Source organism: Lepidochelys kempii, chromosome 1 (genome assembly GCF_965140265.1).
Source record: "Lepidochelys kempii isolate rLepKem1 chromosome 1, rLepKem1.hap2, whole genome shotgun sequence".
Taxonomy (NCBI): domain Eukaryota; kingdom Metazoa; phylum Chordata; order Testudines; family Cheloniidae; genus Lepidochelys; species Lepidochelys kempii.
The window spans coordinates 343,707,805-343,726,753 of record NC_133256.1 but is presented as its reverse complement, the minus strand read 5'-3'; the positions used below and the strand labels follow the sequence as shown (position 1 = coordinate 343,726,753).

The window sequence follows — 18,949 nt, the reverse complement described above, 5'->3', positions numbered from 1 at the left end:
AGGAGATTTCCTATGATTACCTGGCAGAAGGAACTGGAATGAAAAATGCCAACCACTCCCCTTGGTACCTACTTTACCAGGGGCCTGATCCACAGCTTACTCAATCACAAGATGACTATGTGCCACCAATGTGCTGCAGCTCTGAAAAAGGCAAATGCAATCCTAGGAGGTATCAGGTGAGCTATTTCTAGTGGAGATCGGGAAGTATCAGTGCCATTATACCAGGCACTGTGAAGATCTCATCTGGAATACTGGATGCAATTCTGGTCACCCATGTTCAAGAAAGATGAATTCAAACTGGAATAGGTGGCAACTAGAATGATCAGGAGACTGGAGGGCCTGTTTTACGAGAGGAGATTAAAAGAGCGTGGCTCGTTTTAGCCTAGGAAAACGAAGGTTGAGCGGGGATATGATTGCTTTCTATAAATACATCCAGGGGGTAAACACAAGGGAGGGTTAAAAGCTATTTAAACTGAAGGACAATGCTGGTGTAACCCACACACCTCCGGTGTTCTGTCCCATCTAGTGGCACTGAGACAACTTAGAGATTAATGAGTCTGCTCTACAGCCTTAGCTACCAGCCATATGGCTTTTAGCTCATGCAGTAGCGGTTCATGCATTTAACTCCAGAGGTCCCAGGTTCGATCCCACCTGCTGACGACCTGCATCTGTTGGCGTTACACTGGCACAAGAACAAATGGGTATAAACGAGCCATAACTAAATTGAGGCTAGAAATTAGGTTTTTAACCATCGGAGGAGTGAGGCAAGAAACCTAACTAGTTTTAAGATGGAGCTAGATAGATTTAGGAACATGCTTGTATGATGTGGTTGCCTGTGATAGCAGGAGACTGGATTTTATGACGCAGGAGGTCCCTTCCAGTCCTATGTCCTGTGAAGTCAATGGAGAAGCTCCTGTTGACTTTGGTGGTCTGTGGCTTGAGGTGCAATTAAGTTAGGTCCTGATGTCCACGGGTGTGAGAGCCCAAAACACCTTGAAACATTGTAGCTCTTACACCCGGGCCAGCCAGATGTCTGATTTCAGAAACACCTTTTTTTTTTTCATGGATAGTTTAAAGAAACCCTGCTGAGAATCGGAGATGAAACCTTCCTATTTACTAAGTCACAGTGGTTTACCCCACGCTCCTGGGGTAATCTTTAGGAGGGTTACTTCCTAGCAGAAATTCTGCAATCTTGCGGCTATCACCTGGCTGTCCAAAGCCTATCCTTGAATGATACAAATGACAATCCCAGGAGGCTGCCTGCAGCTGATTGATGTCTATCTTAGCTGGTGGAACAGGGACAATATTTACTACTCAGTGGAGAGCCCTTCAGAAAGATGTTTTATGAGGGCTGTTTACAATACAGGAAATGCAATAAAGAATAGAGAGCAAACTAAGTGAGGTAAGTATACCATACCTCCTCTTGGGCCAGCATAACAGCTATAATATACAGGCATCCCGACTCACATAGGTCACTTCTTGGCCATCACCTGAAGAAAGGAATAGCTTCTGTTTCCTAACTGATCTATTGACCCAATAAAAAGTATTATTACATTGCCTATCACGGCTCACAACGGGAGATCATTATAAAGAGAGAGTGATTGCTCCCCTTGGAGCGCCACAGTGAAGGAATATAGATGTGTGTGAGAGTGGGAGAAAAAGATTCTTTATGTTGCAGAGAATGGGGAGTTCCAAAGATATTGGATGGATGGATGGATGGATGGATAGCTGCCTGGGAGAGTGCCTGGCTGCGGCGGCAGTGGGCTGCCTCCCGCCTGGGTTTGGCTTCTGGGACAGCAACTGAGCGAGTCGGAGCCCCTCCGCCCTCCCTGGCATGCTCAGAGTCGGTTCCTGTCCCCAGAAGCTGAGCCTGGACAGAGAGCGGTGGCAGCTTCTGGGGACAGGAACCGACTCTGAGCATGCCAGAGGGGCTGGGGGATCCCCGGCTCGCTTGGCCACCGTCTCCAGAAGCTGAGCCGGGGTGGGGGGCAGCCTGCTGCTGCCGCAGCCAGGCGCTCTCCCAGTCAGCTGCAGCGGGCAGCATCCCAGGCCACGTGGCTGGAAGAGGAAAGGCTCTGGCCCTGCCTCTTCGCTTCTGGCTCTGGCCCCATCCCTTCCTCTCCCCACCCCAGCCGGCTGCTGGGGGCACTTGACCCTGCTGGAGGGTCACTTGACCCTTTGTGTGCCTCCCACGTGTCGCCACTGGATGGATTGATTTGTTTACACAATGTGACAGGTGACTGTACCTGTTTTACATGTTAAAATTGTCAAGTGTGTTTATTTATAATCGAGGTGACACCTGTTATAATCAGACCTAGTTAGATACTGGAATGGGAAAGGATAAATATTTCACAAAAGCTAGGGACTTGTTTTTACTGGACCATGTCTGTCTGAGTCCATGATCTGTGAATTGACCAAGCTGTTGAGATGGACTGAGCCATTTGGTCCAATACGGATATTGGATCAACCAGGGCTGAGGGTCACCCCATCCACCCTCCCATCTATTGCATAGCATACATTAGTCACATGCCAATGAGTAATAGAGGAGTTGAGAGCAGATTCATTTGCCGCTGAAGCAGGCACTCACATACTATGGTGTCGAGAACCTATATAAAATAGACTAGAAAACCTATCTCTATGTAGCAAGTCACTTAAACACATGCTTAAATCCCATAGATGTCAATATGATTTACGCATGTGCTTAAAATTAAGCACACGCTTAAGTGCTTTACTGAATCAGGGCCTTCGCCAAAGTGTTATTGAGTCTATGCGAAAACGTAGTGACCAGTTTGGAAGCCCAAATTTCAAATATCAGTACCGGATACTTTGTCACTACTCCATAGGCCGCCCTCTGTTCACCTATGACACTGGGTAACTATTTTTTTAATACCGTATCATTTAGAGACCAATGGGATTGGGACATGAAAACTTTTACCAAGCAAAAAAATAGTCAGTCCTTGCAGAGTTTAGCATTTCAGAGCAGGAGGATGGTCCAGTGATTAGGGGGTTAACGTGGGACTTGGAGAGACAGGTTCAATTCTCTGCTCTGACACAGACTCCCTGTGAGACACTGGGCCAGTCACTTGCCTCTCTGTGCCTCAGTTCCCCAACAGGGCAGTACTATTATTGTTCATTCCTCCTCAGTAACACGGGTCGTTGTGATAAGTACATTTTTGATTGCAAGGTGCTCAGATACTATGGTGATGGTGGTTGTGTATGTACAATAGACAGATCGTAGACAGTCCATGCTATTCTGCCAGCTGCAGCAATAAAGGCAGGATACTGGGCCAGGTCTCTGTCCCTCTGTTTCCCCTCCAATCCTTGGTCTGTCTTGTCTAGACTACAAGCTCTTCAGGGAAGGAATTATTTAGTACAGGGATGGGCAAACTATGGCCCATGGGCCACATCTGGCCCATCAGACCTTTTAATCCAGCCCTTTAATCCCAGCTGGGGAGCAGGGTCCAGGGCTTGCCCTGCTCCGTGTGGCTACCAGAAGCAGCGGCATGTCCCTCTTCCGGCTCCTAGGCTGACCCCACCCCAATTGCCAGCTCTGCAGCTCCCATTGTCCAGGAACCACAGCCAATGGGAGCTGCAGGGGTGGTGCCTGTGGATGGGGCAGCGTGCAGAGCAGCCTGGCTGGCGCTGCACACCTCTGCATAGGAGCCAGAGGGGGGACATGCCGCTGCTTCCAGGAGCTGCTTGAGGTAAGTGCTCGGGGCCTGTACCCTGAGCCTCCTCCCACGCCCCAACCCCATGCCCCAGACCTGATCCCTCTCCTGCCCTCCAAACCCTCAGTCCCAGCCCAGAGCACCCTCCTGGACCCCAAACCCCTCATCCCAAGCCACACCCCAGAGCTCGCACCCCCAGCCAGAGCCCTCACCCCTTCTCTGTGCCCCAGCCCAGAGCCCCCTCCCGCACTTCAAACACCTCAGCCCCAGCCCAGAGCCCCTTCCTGCACCCTGAACACCTCATTTCTGGCCCCACCCTGAAACCTGCACCCCCAGTCCAGAGCCCATACCCCCCCTCACACCCAACCCCCTACCTCAGCCTGGAGCCCCCTCCCATTCTCCAAACCCCTCTGCTCCACCCCCAGCCTGCAGCCCCCTCCTGCACACCAAATCCCTCATCCCATGCCCCTCCCACATCCCAACCCCCTACCCCAGCCCAGAGCGCCCTCCTACACCCCAACCCCCAATTTCATGAGCATTCATGGCCCCGCCATACAATTTCCATACCCAGATGTGGCCCACCCCTGCCTTAGCCTGTCTGAGCCGGGGGTTCATAGCAGCAGGGCTGGGACCAGAACCCAGGTCTCTGGAGTCACCCTGCTCTAACCCGCCTACACCAAGTGACAAAAGAGGCTCTTTCCCACGTGGTTGGTGTGTCTTTGTTAAATATGGCCTCCTCATCCATACAAATACAGCGTCTCAAGTGGGCCAAATCACCGCAGTGCTGGCGATTATTGCTTTTGGCACTTGGCACCCAACATTACTCCTAACAAGTCCTCCCTTGATGTAAAAACACTTAGGCGAGATTGCATGAGACAGGATAACCCTCCCTACCCGCTCTTCTGCCATACATCCCACGTTAGGTATTTCAAAGCTTGACCCAAAGGCATTAGCCGGACTCTGCTTCATTTGGCTGGCACGAGGGGTGTGAATTCCGCTGAGAGTAGCAGCGGCCAATTGGTTGGTGTTGATTATCTTATTCACTGCAGTGTTCCTTTTGAAACTTCAAATCGTGCTTCTGAGCTATGTGATCCAATAAAGTGGCTCAGTAAGAGGGAAAGAGAGAATGAGAAAGAGATGCTGCACAATTCAAGTCAGCAGTTTCTGTGGCCAAACGCATTGGAAATGGAGTGGTAATTAGGAAGGATGCTGCAAATTTCCAATGCTTTGTGGAGGCAAGAATTGAGATCATCCCTCCCACTCCTTTATTTATTATTTACAAAGGATTTATATGTGCGTGCACATACACAAAGCAGGATTAAATTCCAACATGATTTCCTTTCCCACAAATCTTGGAGCAGTCAGTTTTCACTAGGCAAAGAGAGAAAGCTCTCTGGATTTTTGAAGCTTCTTAGTGCATATCACACAGAAATGGGCTCCTTGCTGTCCCCTTCCCCAAAGACACTTGCACTATGGGGTTAAAGTTGTATCTGCCAGAGTGGTGTTTATTGGCGCTTCCACTGACTGGCCATAATCCAAGAGCACAGAGGTCCAGCAAAAAATTAAAATGAATTGGGAGAACCGGGAGTTAATGGAATTTTTTCAAAATTGGGGTTGAGTTCTGGGCAAAGGTTCATGTTGGTTCTTATTTTCTCCTAACCAGTTTCTGCATTCCTGTATGCAAAAAACAGAGCTCAAATTGAGGCTACTCATGAGTGTATGTCTGATACCCACTTCTCTGAGCTGGCTGCCATTTTCCCTCTTCACCCAGTGTGGTGACACTGGCCACTCCCTCTCTCCTTCCTTCCCTCCATTGCCTCTCTCTCCTCACTTCATCCCCCCCTGTAGAGAGAGATGGGGCGGAAACAGAGGAGGGGCAGCATAGGATATGACCATTCAGGGAGGGAAAGGGGCCGGGACAAGGTTGTGGGTGGAGCTTGGGCAATGGGTAGAGCTTGGAAGAGAACCCCCCCTTCCGTGGTATCCCGGTCTATGCCCTGAGATGTTTCTTTTCCATGACTATCCTGCTCCTTGCTACGGCTCAGCATGAGGTAGGATCAGAGTCTAAAATAGGGAAAGTACAAGTCAAAAATTACTTAGACAAGTTAGATGTCTTCAAATCACCAGGGCCTGAGGAAATGCATCCTAGAATACTCAAGGAGCTGACTGAGGAGATATCTGAGCCATTAGCAATTATCTTTGAAAAGTTATGGAAGACGGGAGACATTTCAGAAGACTGGAAAAGGGCAAATATAGTCCCCATCTATAAAAAGGGAAATAAAGACAACCCGGGGAATTATAGACCAGTCAGCTTAACTTCTGTACCCGGTAAGATAATGGAGCAAATACTTAAGAAATCAATTTGCAAACACCTAGACGATAATAAGGTGATAACAGTCAGCATGGATTTGTCAAGAACAAATCATGTCAAACCAACCTGATAGCTTTCTGTGACAGAGTAACAAGCCTTGTGGATGGGGGGAAGCAGTAGATGTGGTATGTCTTGACTTTAGTAAGGCTTTTGATACTGTCTCGCATGACCTTCTCATAAACAAACAAGGGAAATACAACCTAGATACAGCTAATATAAGGTGGGTGCATAACTGGTTGGAAAATCATTCCCAGTGAGTAGTTATCAGTGGTTCACAGTCATGCTGGAAGGGCATAATGAGTGGGGTCCCACGGAGATCAGTTCTGGGTCCAGTTCTGTCCAATATCATCATCAATGATTTAGATAATGGCATAGAGAGTACACTTATAAAGTTTGCAGACGATATCAAGCTGAAAGGGGTTGCGAGTGCTTTGGAGGATAGGATTAAAATTAAAAAGGATCTGGACAAACTGGAGAAATTGTCTGAAGTAAATAGGATGAAATTCAATAAGAACAAATGCAAAGTACTCCACTTAGGAAGGAACAATCAGCTGCACACATAAAAATGGGAAATGACTGCCTAGGAAGCAGTCCTGCATAAAGGGATCTGGGGGTCATAGTGGATCACAAGATAACTATGAGTCAACAGTGTAACACTGTTGCAAAAAAAGCAAACATCATTCTAGGATGTATTCGCAGGAGTATTATAAGCAAGACATGAGAAGTAATTCTTCCGCTCTACTCCGCACTGATTAGGCCTCAACTGCAGTATTGTGTCCAGTTCTGGGTACCCCATTTCAGGAAAGATGTGGACAAATTGGAGAAAGTCCAGAGAAAAGCAACAAAAATGAATAAAGGTCTAGAAAACATGACCTATGAGGGAAGATTGAAAAAATTGGGTTTGTTTAGTCTGGAGAAGAGAAGACTGAGAGGGGACATGATAATAGTTTTCAAGCACATAAGAGGTTGTTACAAGGAGGAGGGAGAAGAATTGTTCTTCTTAATCTCTGAGGATAGGACAAAAAGCAATGGGCTTAAATTGCAGCAAGAGCGGTTTAGGTTGGACATTAGGAAAAACTTCTTAACTGTCAGAGTGGTTAAGCGATGGAATAAATTGCCTTGGGAGGTTGTGGAATCTTCATCATTGGGGATTTTTAAGAGCAGGTTGGACAAACACCTGAACTAATAGGATTTTAAGAACCCTTAGTCCTGCCTTGAGTGCAGGGGACTGGACTAGATGACCTCTCGAGGTCCCTTCCAGTTCTATGATTCTGTGATTATCCCTGAAGGTGCCTCTCTCTGCATGTGGGTCTCCTTCATAGTTTTCAGGTGTTTTTCTGTTTAGGCTGAAGCACATAGAGCATTAAAGCTCTTTAGTTTTTGCTGGCACTGAGATTTTGTCTCTGCCCTCTGCAGAGGAGATTCTGAAGCTCCCTCCCCAAACACTTCAGATGAAGTTGCTTCACCTCCGTCTTTGAAGAGCTGACAGCAGCTGCAGAAGAAATTGGGCCAGCTGCCAAGGATGAAAGTTGGGGTGAGAAGAGGTGAAGTCACGGCGGGAAGGAATGGAAATTTGTTTTGAGGTGTTATGTCAAAAGATTCCTTATGATCCTGTCCATACATATTTCATGCCAGCGTATATCACAGCCATCTGCCTAGTGCTCTTGGATATAGAGATTTGGAAACAGCGTGCAAGCCAGGGTCCTTGCAATGTTTTTCTTTTATCCACTTTTCTTTTACATTTTCTTTAAACATCTTCATGCTGGTGGAAGGAGCTGGACTGACAGCCTGGGAGAATGAGCTCCGCCATTCAGTCCTCAGAACCGCTACAGCATGAACTGCAGCAGGGCAAGCTCTCCTTCCCATTCCAGAACGAATGTGCCTTCCCTTACGGACCCTGCCCTGCAGCTGAAATTCATCCTTGTGCAAAGGTCTATGCAGCACTAATTCAAGCAGGACTTCAGGCTGGGATTGGTGAAGGAGTCTAAGGGAGTTAGGCACCAGATGGGAGCTGGGAGCAATTCCCTTCGGTTCCTTAGACAATCCCAATCTAAGCACTGCATGATCCTGGTGCAGGCTCTCTGCATAGGTGTGAATGTCAGAGCGCGAACCACCCACTGGTTTCAAACTGCATCTCCGATGCTGATGACTTCTGCTCAGTCGTTCAGACCCAAGCAGGGTATGGTAATATGTATGCTTACTGCTGCCCTCTACTGGCTGGACCAAGAACTACTGAACTGCAGGTACATCATTGGCCCTATATTGTTAAGAGTGAGGAGTTATTCTCTTTAACCCAAGTAGTAGATGACTTTGGCTTAGGAGAGGGAAGATCAGAGTTCTTTTGCCACTCTCCAGCTGCATTATGAAGTTGTGATCGCTCATGATGAGTAGCATAGTGGCAACGGATTAGTGAAGGACTCTGTATCCTATTCCCAGGCCCCAGAGACATCCAGTCCTGCAGCTTTTGCCTTTATTTTGTTCTTTCCCTCTTGGAGTGTTTGCTGCTTTTAATATCTTTGTTCCTTGCTTGCGGCCTGACTTTGCTATCAGCGCAAAACTTTCCCTGACCTGGGCCATCTGGAATGGAGCCCCTGGACTGAGCGGTGAGGCGTTGGAGCAGTCGGATGCCGAGAAGAAAGCTGCAGCTGTGTCATTCTGAGTGAACGCAGCCTGCAGGTGTCAGTGAATTTCTGACAGCGAGTGCAGAGAGGTGGCTTAAACTTTGCTCAGCTGGCCCCAGCCACCTTTCTTCTATGGCAAAATCCTTCCCCTCCTGATCTTCCCTGGACACATAAAGGGGAAGATTAATTTAAAAGGTATATTGATGAACTAACAGGACTTTAAGAACAGACTGAAATTAATTCAGTGGCTCAAGGACCATCATCAAGAGAGAGCTGGGACATCTCAAAAATCACTACCAACAACAGCACTATTACACAGGAGAGGAATCACTGTACTAGGCAGAACGGGGCCATAACCAGAAACCTACATCAGAGACGCACTTCTGTCTACCCCAGCATTTGATTGGAATAAGGTAGCAACTGGATCTGAAACAGGTGAAGTTTGTCTCAAGTGGAAAAAGAAAAGGAGTACTTGTGGCACCTTAGAGACTAACCAATTTATTTGAGCATAAGCTTTCGTGAGCTACAGCTCACTTCATGCTGTAGCTCACGAAAGCTTATGCTCAAATAAATTGGTTAGTCTCTAAGGTGCCACAAGTACTCCTTTTCTTTTTGCGAATACAGACTAACACGGCTGCTACTCTGAAATCTCTCTCAAATGGAAGAATCTGACTCAGGGCTGGGACTCAGGAGCCCTTGGTTCAATTCCTGGCTTGGCCACATACTTCTTGTGTGTCCTTGGGCAAAAGCTGTATAAGCAGACAGAAAGAATTGTCACAACAGGTGCTTGGATACCATGGCAATGAATGCAGGGTAAACAATGTAGATAGGTTAGACAGGGGACCAAGGTGACGGGCACCAGGAAGATGTGGCATTAGGCTGGAACTACTGCAAATACAGATGGTACCAGTCAGCCTATATTTGGTCGTGTGCAGCCAATGGTAGGCTTTGCAGAACCACCAGTGAGGCCTTCTTGATGCTGTGATGATGAACGTAGCGGCCATGGGCTAGAGGCTGTTCGGGGAGGTTGGTAAGTGGACCCAGTGGACCCTCCCTTAGTCTAAGCATCCAAACCATTCTACAAAACTAAGGGTCAGTGGCACTGAGTTAGCCCGGAGCCAATACCCAGCATGCTGCTGTGTGCAATGGGCTGCTGGAGCAGCCATCTTTCAGTTCACACAGAGAGCTGAGGTCCTGACCACTTGTCCCACAGCACTTTCTGTTAAATTAGGGCATCCTGGCCTAATTCCTACTCAAGTAATTATTCTGTCTGTATAAATTCCTCTGCAGAGTCAGCTGGGTATGACATTCTTTTCTTCACTTCCCTTCCTGTTGGTAAATGGCATAGCCAATTGCTTGACCACACTCTGGTTCCTTACTGAATTATGAAATATACTTAAATCCAAATAACCACTTTTAGTCTGTTTTATTAATATGGTACAAAAAATGTTGTATATGATACCAGTTTCTGAAGAGCAGTTCCTTGCAGCGATGTTACATTCACCTTAAGAAGAAGGTGTGACCCCAAAGCTATGCCCCGAAGCCATTCTTTTAAACCCTGTTTGTTTACCAGAAAAGGATACCGTATACATCATTTCGTTAGTTAGCTTTTGTCCTGTTCTGGTACCATGGTGTGCGTTCCAGGTTATGATGCATCCATATCTTTTTGAGTACATACATCTCAGGTATTAAGGGGGATGAAGGGACTTCCTAGGCTTGTGTGGGCAACTACTTTCCTGTTGTTAGATAAACTGTCATTGGCTGGTTTCCTATTTATTTGAGCTACGGCTTACTACAGCTAATGCAAGGTGTTATGGGATACTTAGCATAAATGTTCAGGATTATAGTAAAGGTATAGGCCAATTTCAGCTATATAGCTGCTGTATTAATGCATAACGTGTTTACTTCAATGTTTAAGATATGTGTAGTTATTATCAGCCTAATATATATGTATGCTAGTCAGTGTATATTAGTCATCACTTCCTAAGTTCTTGTGTAGTGTCTCTATGTGCCATTAAACATCTGCTATGTTTCAGTGACAGATTAATCAATTCCTATACGTAAATATAGTTGATAAAACGCTTTGGGTTGCCATGAGACCAAAGGCATCAGATTAGTTAGATAATCTATTTTCAAACTAGTTCCCAATAACTAAAATGATCCAGGAACCCTGCACTTTTCCTTCAGGAAGCCTGTCATCATGATTAAAAAGCCTGTTTTTATTCTGGCTTGATGGTTTATAGACAATAAGATTCATTTTGTGATTTTGTGAGTATAGCCCCACATTAAGGAAATGCTTGTCAATTATCTTGTGGTTAATATGATAATTTAGCAAAAACATCACCTATTAAGAGCTTCTCATTAGGTAAAATTATTCTCATTTTTAACACACAAAGTCTCCAACATAACGAGGTTCGATTTGTAGCGTGTTCACAGATTAAAAGCTCCTTCCGTTTGTAACTCTCCACATCATTCCATTTGTAAAAGAAGACACAAGGCAGTCTTAAACGTTTAACTGCTGCACTGTCTCTCTCACCCCTCAGTCTCAAAGGCCATATGACAAAAAGCTATCTCCCTTCCTGAAAGCCTTTCTGTCCCGACATGTCTCCATCTCAGTCCCCTGCTGATTCTGTTTTTCTGGAATCAGCGCTACTGCAGTAGAAGTTAGAACCAGACATGAGCCATGGGTCAATCTGAGGATAACTCTGCCATCTCTCTACCACATGGGTCAAATTCTGATTTCAGGGACATTGGCAAAAATCCAAGCAACTCCACTGAAGTTGGTGGAATTTCTTGGGATTTCCACGGATGTAGATGAAATCAGCACTTGGCTGAACATGTTTGACATGTTCCTGTTTTAAAATGGGCTTTTTGGGTAAACTGATTAGCCAAGGTTTTCAAAAGTGGCTAGCGATTTGGGGGGCAACTTGAGGAGCCTGATTTGGGGGGCAACTTTGAAGGAGACTGATTTTTAGAAGGTGAGTGATCAACACTTCCTGAAAACCAGGCCCCTCCAAAGCATCTTATATTGGGACCCCCAGCACTGAGGCCTCCAAAATTACTAGTCACTTTTGAGAATCTTGGCCATAGTGTCAAAGGAAGATACAGAAGCAGCCTCTACCTTCCCCCTCCACCACACCTTCCTCTGTGACTGGCTCCCGGTTCTGGGCTGACTCTCCCTCCTGCAGGGTCGATATGTAATGGGCCTTTGAAGGAGGCTAGACCTTTACATTTGGCACAGCTAGACAATTGCAGCTCTCAAGTGGCCATTTTGCAACTGGTGGCTGCTGGCTGCATAGCCCTCTTGCTGCCTCTCTTCCAGCTGTGCTCTTAACTCCTCTAGTTTTTCCTTTCTTATTCTGGAGGAGATGGCATGGTCCCAGGAGGGCAAAACCACTCCCTTGCTAAAAACAAACCAACAAACCCTGTCCAGTCTGTGAGCATGAAAAAAGAGGGGGGAAAAGCATCCCATCAGCATACAGTGCTCTCGCTGATTCCCAAAAGGACAGTCTGCTCTTCCTAGGCCTATGTTGTCGTATTGCTCCCCACTCAGGATCTAATTTTTGCTTAGGCCTGCTACCTAAGCCTTTTCCTTGGAAATCCAAGCCATCTGCTGTTTCTGTAGAACACTGTTTCTCAAACTGAGGTCCGCAGACCCCTGGGGGTCCCTGAGGTACTCCAGGGGGGGGGTCTGTGGGCCCTGCTGATCAGCTCCTCCCTCTCTCAACTCCTCCTCCTCCCTCCCAGCACCTCCTGCATGCTGTGGAACAGCTGTTCCCTGGCGTGCTGGAGGCACTGGGAGGAGGAGGAAGGGGTGGAAAGAGGTGGGGAAGAGGAGGGGCAGGGGTGGAGTGGGGGTGGGAAGAGGTGGGTGGGGCAGGGATGGGACCTTGGCGCAAGGGATGGAGTGGGGGCGGGGCCTACAGCTGAGCAAGGTGGCTTGGGGGTCCGCAGAAAAATTTTAAATCAAAATGGGGGTCCTTGGGTTACTCAAGTTTGAGAACTACTGCTGACTGTAGAATAATACCATCTCAATTTCCCCATCCTTGGCCTCTTCACTAGTTAGATTTACACCACTACTGCTCCTCCTCAAATAGACCATGCTGGTTAAAATCATACTGAGCCATAGATTAAATCTAGTTAAATTAAATTAATTAAATCTAATTAGATCTAGTGTGACAAGTGACTGTGGGAATTGCACTAGTTTCTCAGTGATTTCCATGGCAAAAGGGATCAGGGCAGAAGAAAAGTTTTTTCCTGCCAGAATGGGTCCTTTCCTTCTCATACATCACCAGTAATAACAACTCAGCAGCCCAAGTTAAGAACTTAGTTTGACATCTGTGCAAAACCACTGTCTTCAAATTATGCCCTCAGGCAATCTCATTGCCAGCAGTATGTTCTAGCAGTAGAGCATTGGACTGGGACTCAGGAGACCTGGTTTGATTCCCAGGTTGGCCACTAGCCTGTTGGGTGAGCTTGGGCAGGTCACGTCGCAGCTCTGTGTCTCAGTTTCCCCATATGCAAAATGAGGACACTGATCTCCCTTGAGCAGTGCTCAGACGAAAAGCGCTATACAAGACATAGGTATTATTATTACTTATTAACCGGTTGGCACTGAATAAACAGTTCTGATGGCCCGCTGCAAGATGCAGAATCTAGTTCTGGTTCAGTTAGCTGTGTGAGCCCTGCACGAGCAAGCAGGCGGAAAAAGCATTACAGGCTTACTTTTTGCATCTGACGAAGTGGGTATTCACCCACGAAAGCTTATGCTCCAATACATCTGTTAGTCTATAAGGTGCCACAGGACTCTGACAGACTTACTTCTGTCACTCTAATCAACAGCCCCCTGTCTGAACACACACCAGGAGCAGGGTCTGTTCAGTCAGAAGGTGCTGTTTTTACACAGGCCCTTTTTAGAGCAGACCTGCACTGTAAACACTTCAGTCATGCTACATAATCATGGGCTGCCAAGACTGAAAAATCACTGTCTTGTCTGTCACCCCTCACACATAAGGCCCTACAAGGTACTCATTCCATGGTATTGTTATTTATTATTTGTACTACAGTAGCACCAAGAGGCTCCAACCCAGGTCAGGACCCCAGCTGTGCACAAGAAAGACACATCCCTGTCCCCAAGAGCAGTTCTATTCCCAGCCCTGCCACTAATTTGCTGTGTGACCTTGGACAAGCCACTTCATTTCTCTTTGGGGCAGGGACTCTCTTACTGGGTTTGTACAGCACTTTGCACAATGATGCTGATCTTGGGTGGTCCAAATTTAGGACAACCTGAATTGTGGCATTTCGTAACGGTTGAGTGTTTGACTTTTCAGCCTTCGTGTTCTTTTATTGCAGGTTCTTTTAAGTGTAATTTACTAAATTTAAAGAACAAAATAAACTGAAAAACACCCCCCAGATGTTCAGTCATGTGATGGGTCATCAGCAGAGTTCAGCTCTTTAGTTCCACCACACAGGCCTCTGCCACTTGAGCTAATGATAGCAATAATAGGTTGTCATCCTCTGGGTGGACCAGCACTGGAGGAGTGGGGAGGAGCCACACCCGTTGCCAACAGGCCTCCCAGCTCTTTGGTGACAGCAGAGGAATGATGAGACTCAGGAATCCTGGGTTCAATTCTAGGTTCTGGAGGGGAGTGTGCTCTAGTGGTTATAGACTGTTTTCCCTGTGTCCCCAGCCTGTCAATGCCCTTTTCTGCTCCTATACACTTCTCCCTCATCCTGGCACCTGCTGCTATACACTCACAACAATTCTGCTCCTATCCACCCACCCCTGGCTCCACTCTGCTTTTATCTACCACTTACCTCTCTCTCCCATCTCTGTCCCATTCTTCATCACTAGGCATTGGAGTCAGACTCTTTCCTCTTCTTCTTTGCTGCCTGTGCACCAGCACTGAGAACACAAAACAGGGAGGCTTTCTCTTCACAGTTCCTGTGCTGGGTGCCACATTGGCTCCCTGCAATCAGGAGAAGCAAGTGCAAGAAAAGTCCTGCTCAGCCCCTGAAGCCCTGGGATGGAGCATGCTCAGTACGGACAGAATCTTTGAAGAATTTTAGCTGTACAAATTCTAGCAAGCTTTTGCGAAATGCGGTTTTTTGGAGGCTTAGAACGTGGCCAGATTTTCACAGGAACAGCAAAAGCCACATCCGTGACACTTGGGCAACCCTCCAGTCACATGTCAAGTCCCTGTTCCAAAGCACTAGAGCATCTAACACAAGAGTTGTATGTTTGTGGAGGCAAAACAATGTATTTCTCCCTAATCTTGTTCTTGGAAACAGCTGCACTGTTTTTGCTGAAACGTTCCCAAAAATTCAGCCTGAGGCAGATGCCCAGGGTGGGAAATTTCAGCCCAAAAGGTTAAAGTTTGGCAAAGTTATAACAGAGAGCAGGATCATTATAATGGGAAGTGTCAGGCAACCTGAAGTGAAGGCGGGATTGTCAGCTCTGTCTGTGAACATGTTTAGAATCATTAAGAGCAGAGACCCAGGAGTGTCCAATTAACAATCATGTTGTCCTTAATGGAGCCTGGCTGTGCCCTCGTTTCTATGGGTGACTGATACAGGCTGGGTGGCCCTTTAAGGGTTCAGCCCATGACAGATTATCGATCCCTCCTCACCCCAGCTGATCCTTATCGGCTGGAGATGAGATGGCACAACTCCCTTACCAGACCTAGCTTGGGGGGAGCTGGGGCTTTCCATAAAGAGCTGGGTGAATGCAGTGGGAAATGGAGAAGCAAGGCCCAGTCTTGGTCCCTTCTCTGGGAAGTAGCCTGAAAGAAGGTGAGGAAGCAGACCAGCTACTCCCAGTGTGAGCTGGAGCTTGACTGGAAGCAGGAGTCCTGCCTGAACCCCTGAGTGAGGGGAAGACCCTACCAACCTTCAGCCAGTGGGGTTATTGGAGGCACAGAAGCCTGGGGGGAGGCATGGGGACAGACTGTACTGGTTGAGTGGGGCCTGGGAGGAAGAGGTAGCCGGTTGGGTTGGAGGTTTGGTTGTTTTCATATTTTGATTGGATTTTGAGGCCCTGGGAGGGGTTGGATTCTATAAAGTGGTCTGGCCAGAGGTTAAGGTCACATTGATGACTGAAGTAGGCTAAAGAACAGCAGGGGAAACTGAGGCAGAGTTGCTGCTTCTGTCTATCTAGCCGCAAGACAGTGTGCTGGAGAAGCAACTTTGTTTCAGTGCTTCTTCTATTGGCTTCACTGCTGCTTCACAATGGACTGAGAATGTAAATGCTGGGTCTGTCAATATGCCCAGCTCATATTGCTCTCTATGGCTATTTCAGTGCCATTTAATGTGCACTTAGCTTGGAGATTATTCCTACCCAACTGCATCGCTTTACACTTAGACACATTAAATTTCATATTCCACCTCTGAGCCTATTCACCTGATCTATCAAGATTATCTTGTGAAACATTTACATCCTTCTGAGTCTTAACCACTGCCCTTATTTTATTATCGTCTGCAAATTTAATGATCTACCATGTCTGAATCATTAATAAAAACATTGGAGGGTACCAGTCCCAATATAGATCTTTATGAGATTCCTCTGCTCACCCGCTCTGCAAAGACCAAGTGTTATTGCCATGGCTGGAGTGCTTAGCCCAACAGGGAAATACAGTCCGTGCCCCAGTGAGCTTCCACTATGAAGGGGCAGACAAGACAACCCAACTGCCCCTCCCCTAAAAAGGGTTGTCGCATTACGGATTGGTGCCACTGTTGCTTTGCAACAAGGCAGCTCCATCCGAAGGAGGTTTGACATCAAGCAGGTGGATCACATCTGTTCAGATTATTAGTAGTAGGGGTATTGCGGTTTGTGCCTAGAAACCCCAGCTGAGATTTGGACCTCATTGTGGTAGGTGCTGTACATATATGGTGCCTGCCTTCTTGGCTGACATGCCAGCAATCGAACCCCAGTGACTTCTAGAGCTGAAAATATGACCTGCTACTGATTGACCTAAGGAGCCAAGGCTCTGTGGGTGGTGGAAGTAACAACTCATTACAGAGGGGCCCTGTGACACACTCACCAGTGGGTTATACACAAGGCCCTTCATTTTTGGCTTTTAATTTGCTTAAAATGTCGTGGGAATTTATCAATGTTTATTATATAATTTAAAAAACGGGTGAAAATTGGTGCAAAAAAATTAACATCACGGTTTTGTGTAAATCCTGGGGACTGGGGAAGTAACCAGTAGCAAAAAGTAAGATTATTAAAAATGAAAGCAATTTAATGCTGTGGTTTATTTCATGAACTGTACATTAATAGTACGTTCACGTGCATCTCCCACTACACGCCTTACTTTAACAGACAGCATCATGTGTACACTACCTAATGTCATGTATTCGGTTTTCTTAACATAGTATTTTTGTGTAACTGGTCCAAAATTCAGGTGAAAAATCAGTAAAACCCGCATAATAGCTTTTGTAAAACCTGGGCATTGTTCAGTAAAATCTGAAAACAAAGGGCCTTAGTTACACGTAGGGAGAGACTGTCTCTATCCTGAAAAGCTTACAGTCTAAACAGACAAGACGGGTGAAGGGGGGAAGAAACTTGCCCAAGCTCACACAACAGACCCAGTGGCAGAGCTCAGATTTCCTGGCTCCTAGATCATGCTGCCCTCCCCCAGCACCAGTGGATAACCGATTACTCCCTTTTTTTTTTTTTTTTTCAGTAATCTGGGGCATGCTCTGCTCCATCCACTGCAGCTCTGGCGGACTCTGAGCCTGTCTAGCCAATCTAATCTGTCTGCGCTGAGCTCTTCGCTGGGGCATGTGGACAGTTCTGTAGCTCCTGGGGAACTGGTGCCGTTTTGCTGCCCTAGGAGTAAGGGCAGGATGGCAGGACCCATACCAAGGTCGCTGTCTCAAGCTCTCTGCACCTCGGCGCCAAGGGGTAGTTTAGGAGGAGCTGATACTGAGGGGTGGGAGCGCCCGGGGGGGCTTTCTCGTGCCATGCCTGTCTTCTCCGGAAGGGGTGGGATTTACATTCCTGCGCAGGTACCGTGTGACTCACAAATAAGGATTAAACGGCAGCTCACCTTGATTATTTCTCTTTTATGACAGGCAAACCAAAGATGTCCAGCTCCCAGCCATTCGTGGCCTTCCCCTCATGCCAAGCACAGAGGGGCCGTTGTAAGAGTGATGCATGGAAGCGCTGGTAAGAGGCGGATCTCCATTGCCTGGACCCAGGTTACAACATTTAACACCCTTGTGACATGAACGCATCCAGCTGTGTGAAATGCTTCCGCTCCATAGACCTGCGCGTTCGTCAGGAGCAGCTCAGCCCGTGACCCTTCCCGTGTGGGTGTAGGGACCTGATCCTGCATCTGTCGCATGCTCAAGACTCTGGCTGAGGTCAGGAGGCGTTTAAGGGGCTCTAAGGTTGAATCAGGCCCAAGCAATTGCTGTGCTGTGGACTTTGTGCAGGGAACATAACAGTGATGGTGTTTCTCATGACACTGAGGAATGCCAGGAGTGGGGAACATGTGGATCTGTTTTTCATCTCTTGTGGGCTTTATAAAGCATTGGAGGGAGGAATAGAATGGTGTGTCCCTTTATGGTCACCGTACTGGTGTAACACGAGGCCTGCAGTGGTAGAGTTCATGAGCGGGGGGACCTGCTACCGCTCTGCTGATAAAAGAGCATTAAACCTCTCCCCCTGCGCTGGCCTCCATTTTCTTTGCTCTAGGCAGCCCGTGGCTTGTGAGGTGAGACACGCAAAGATCCCATTGTGTTTGCCTTCAATTCACTCCTCCTCCCCAACCCCTGAGGCACTGTGTCAGGTGGTATTTGTGATCTGCAAGAGGTGGCTGTAATTGGGGGATCCTCTAGGGTGGAAGGGGCTGCTAGCGACTATTAATTTAGGAAGCAGGGAGGTATCTGTTACACTCTCTGTGGCTGTTACACTCTCTGTGGATGAAACCACATCTGGAATATTGCATTTCATCCTGGGCACCACACTGCCAGCAAGATATTGACAAACTGGAGGGAGCTCAGAGAAGAGCAGCAAAAACAATCAAGGATCTGGAGGGATTTGACGTACAGGGAAAGATTAAAAGAGCTAACTCTGTCGAGCATGGCTAGGCAGTGACTAAGGGCAGGGGATACATGATCACAGTCGGGAGAGATTTGAAGGTTGTAGACAGCAAGGAGGGAGAGAAATTGTTTAGTAAGATACATGGGAGTGTAAATAGGAGGGAACTGAGAGGTATAATGTTTAAAGCTGAACATCTGGGGAAACTTCCTGACCGTGAGATGTTCTGAGGATGTGAAATAGT

At 47.2% G+C, this 18,949-nt stretch overlaps 1 long non-coding RNA gene across 1 annotated transcript in view; it reads left to right on the top strand.

Moving 5' to 3' along the window:
* The window catches only part of LOC140906978 (uncharacterized), an 81,474-nt gene extending 63,215 nt beyond the window's left edge, over positions 1-18,259 (top strand). The window contains exon 4 of the long non-coding RNA XR_012157328.1: positions 17,736-18,259. This is a non-coding gene — a long non-coding RNA (uncharacterized lncRNA). The remainder of the gene's footprint in view (positions 1-17,735) is intronic.
* Positions 18,260-18,949: the final 690 nt, after the last annotated feature.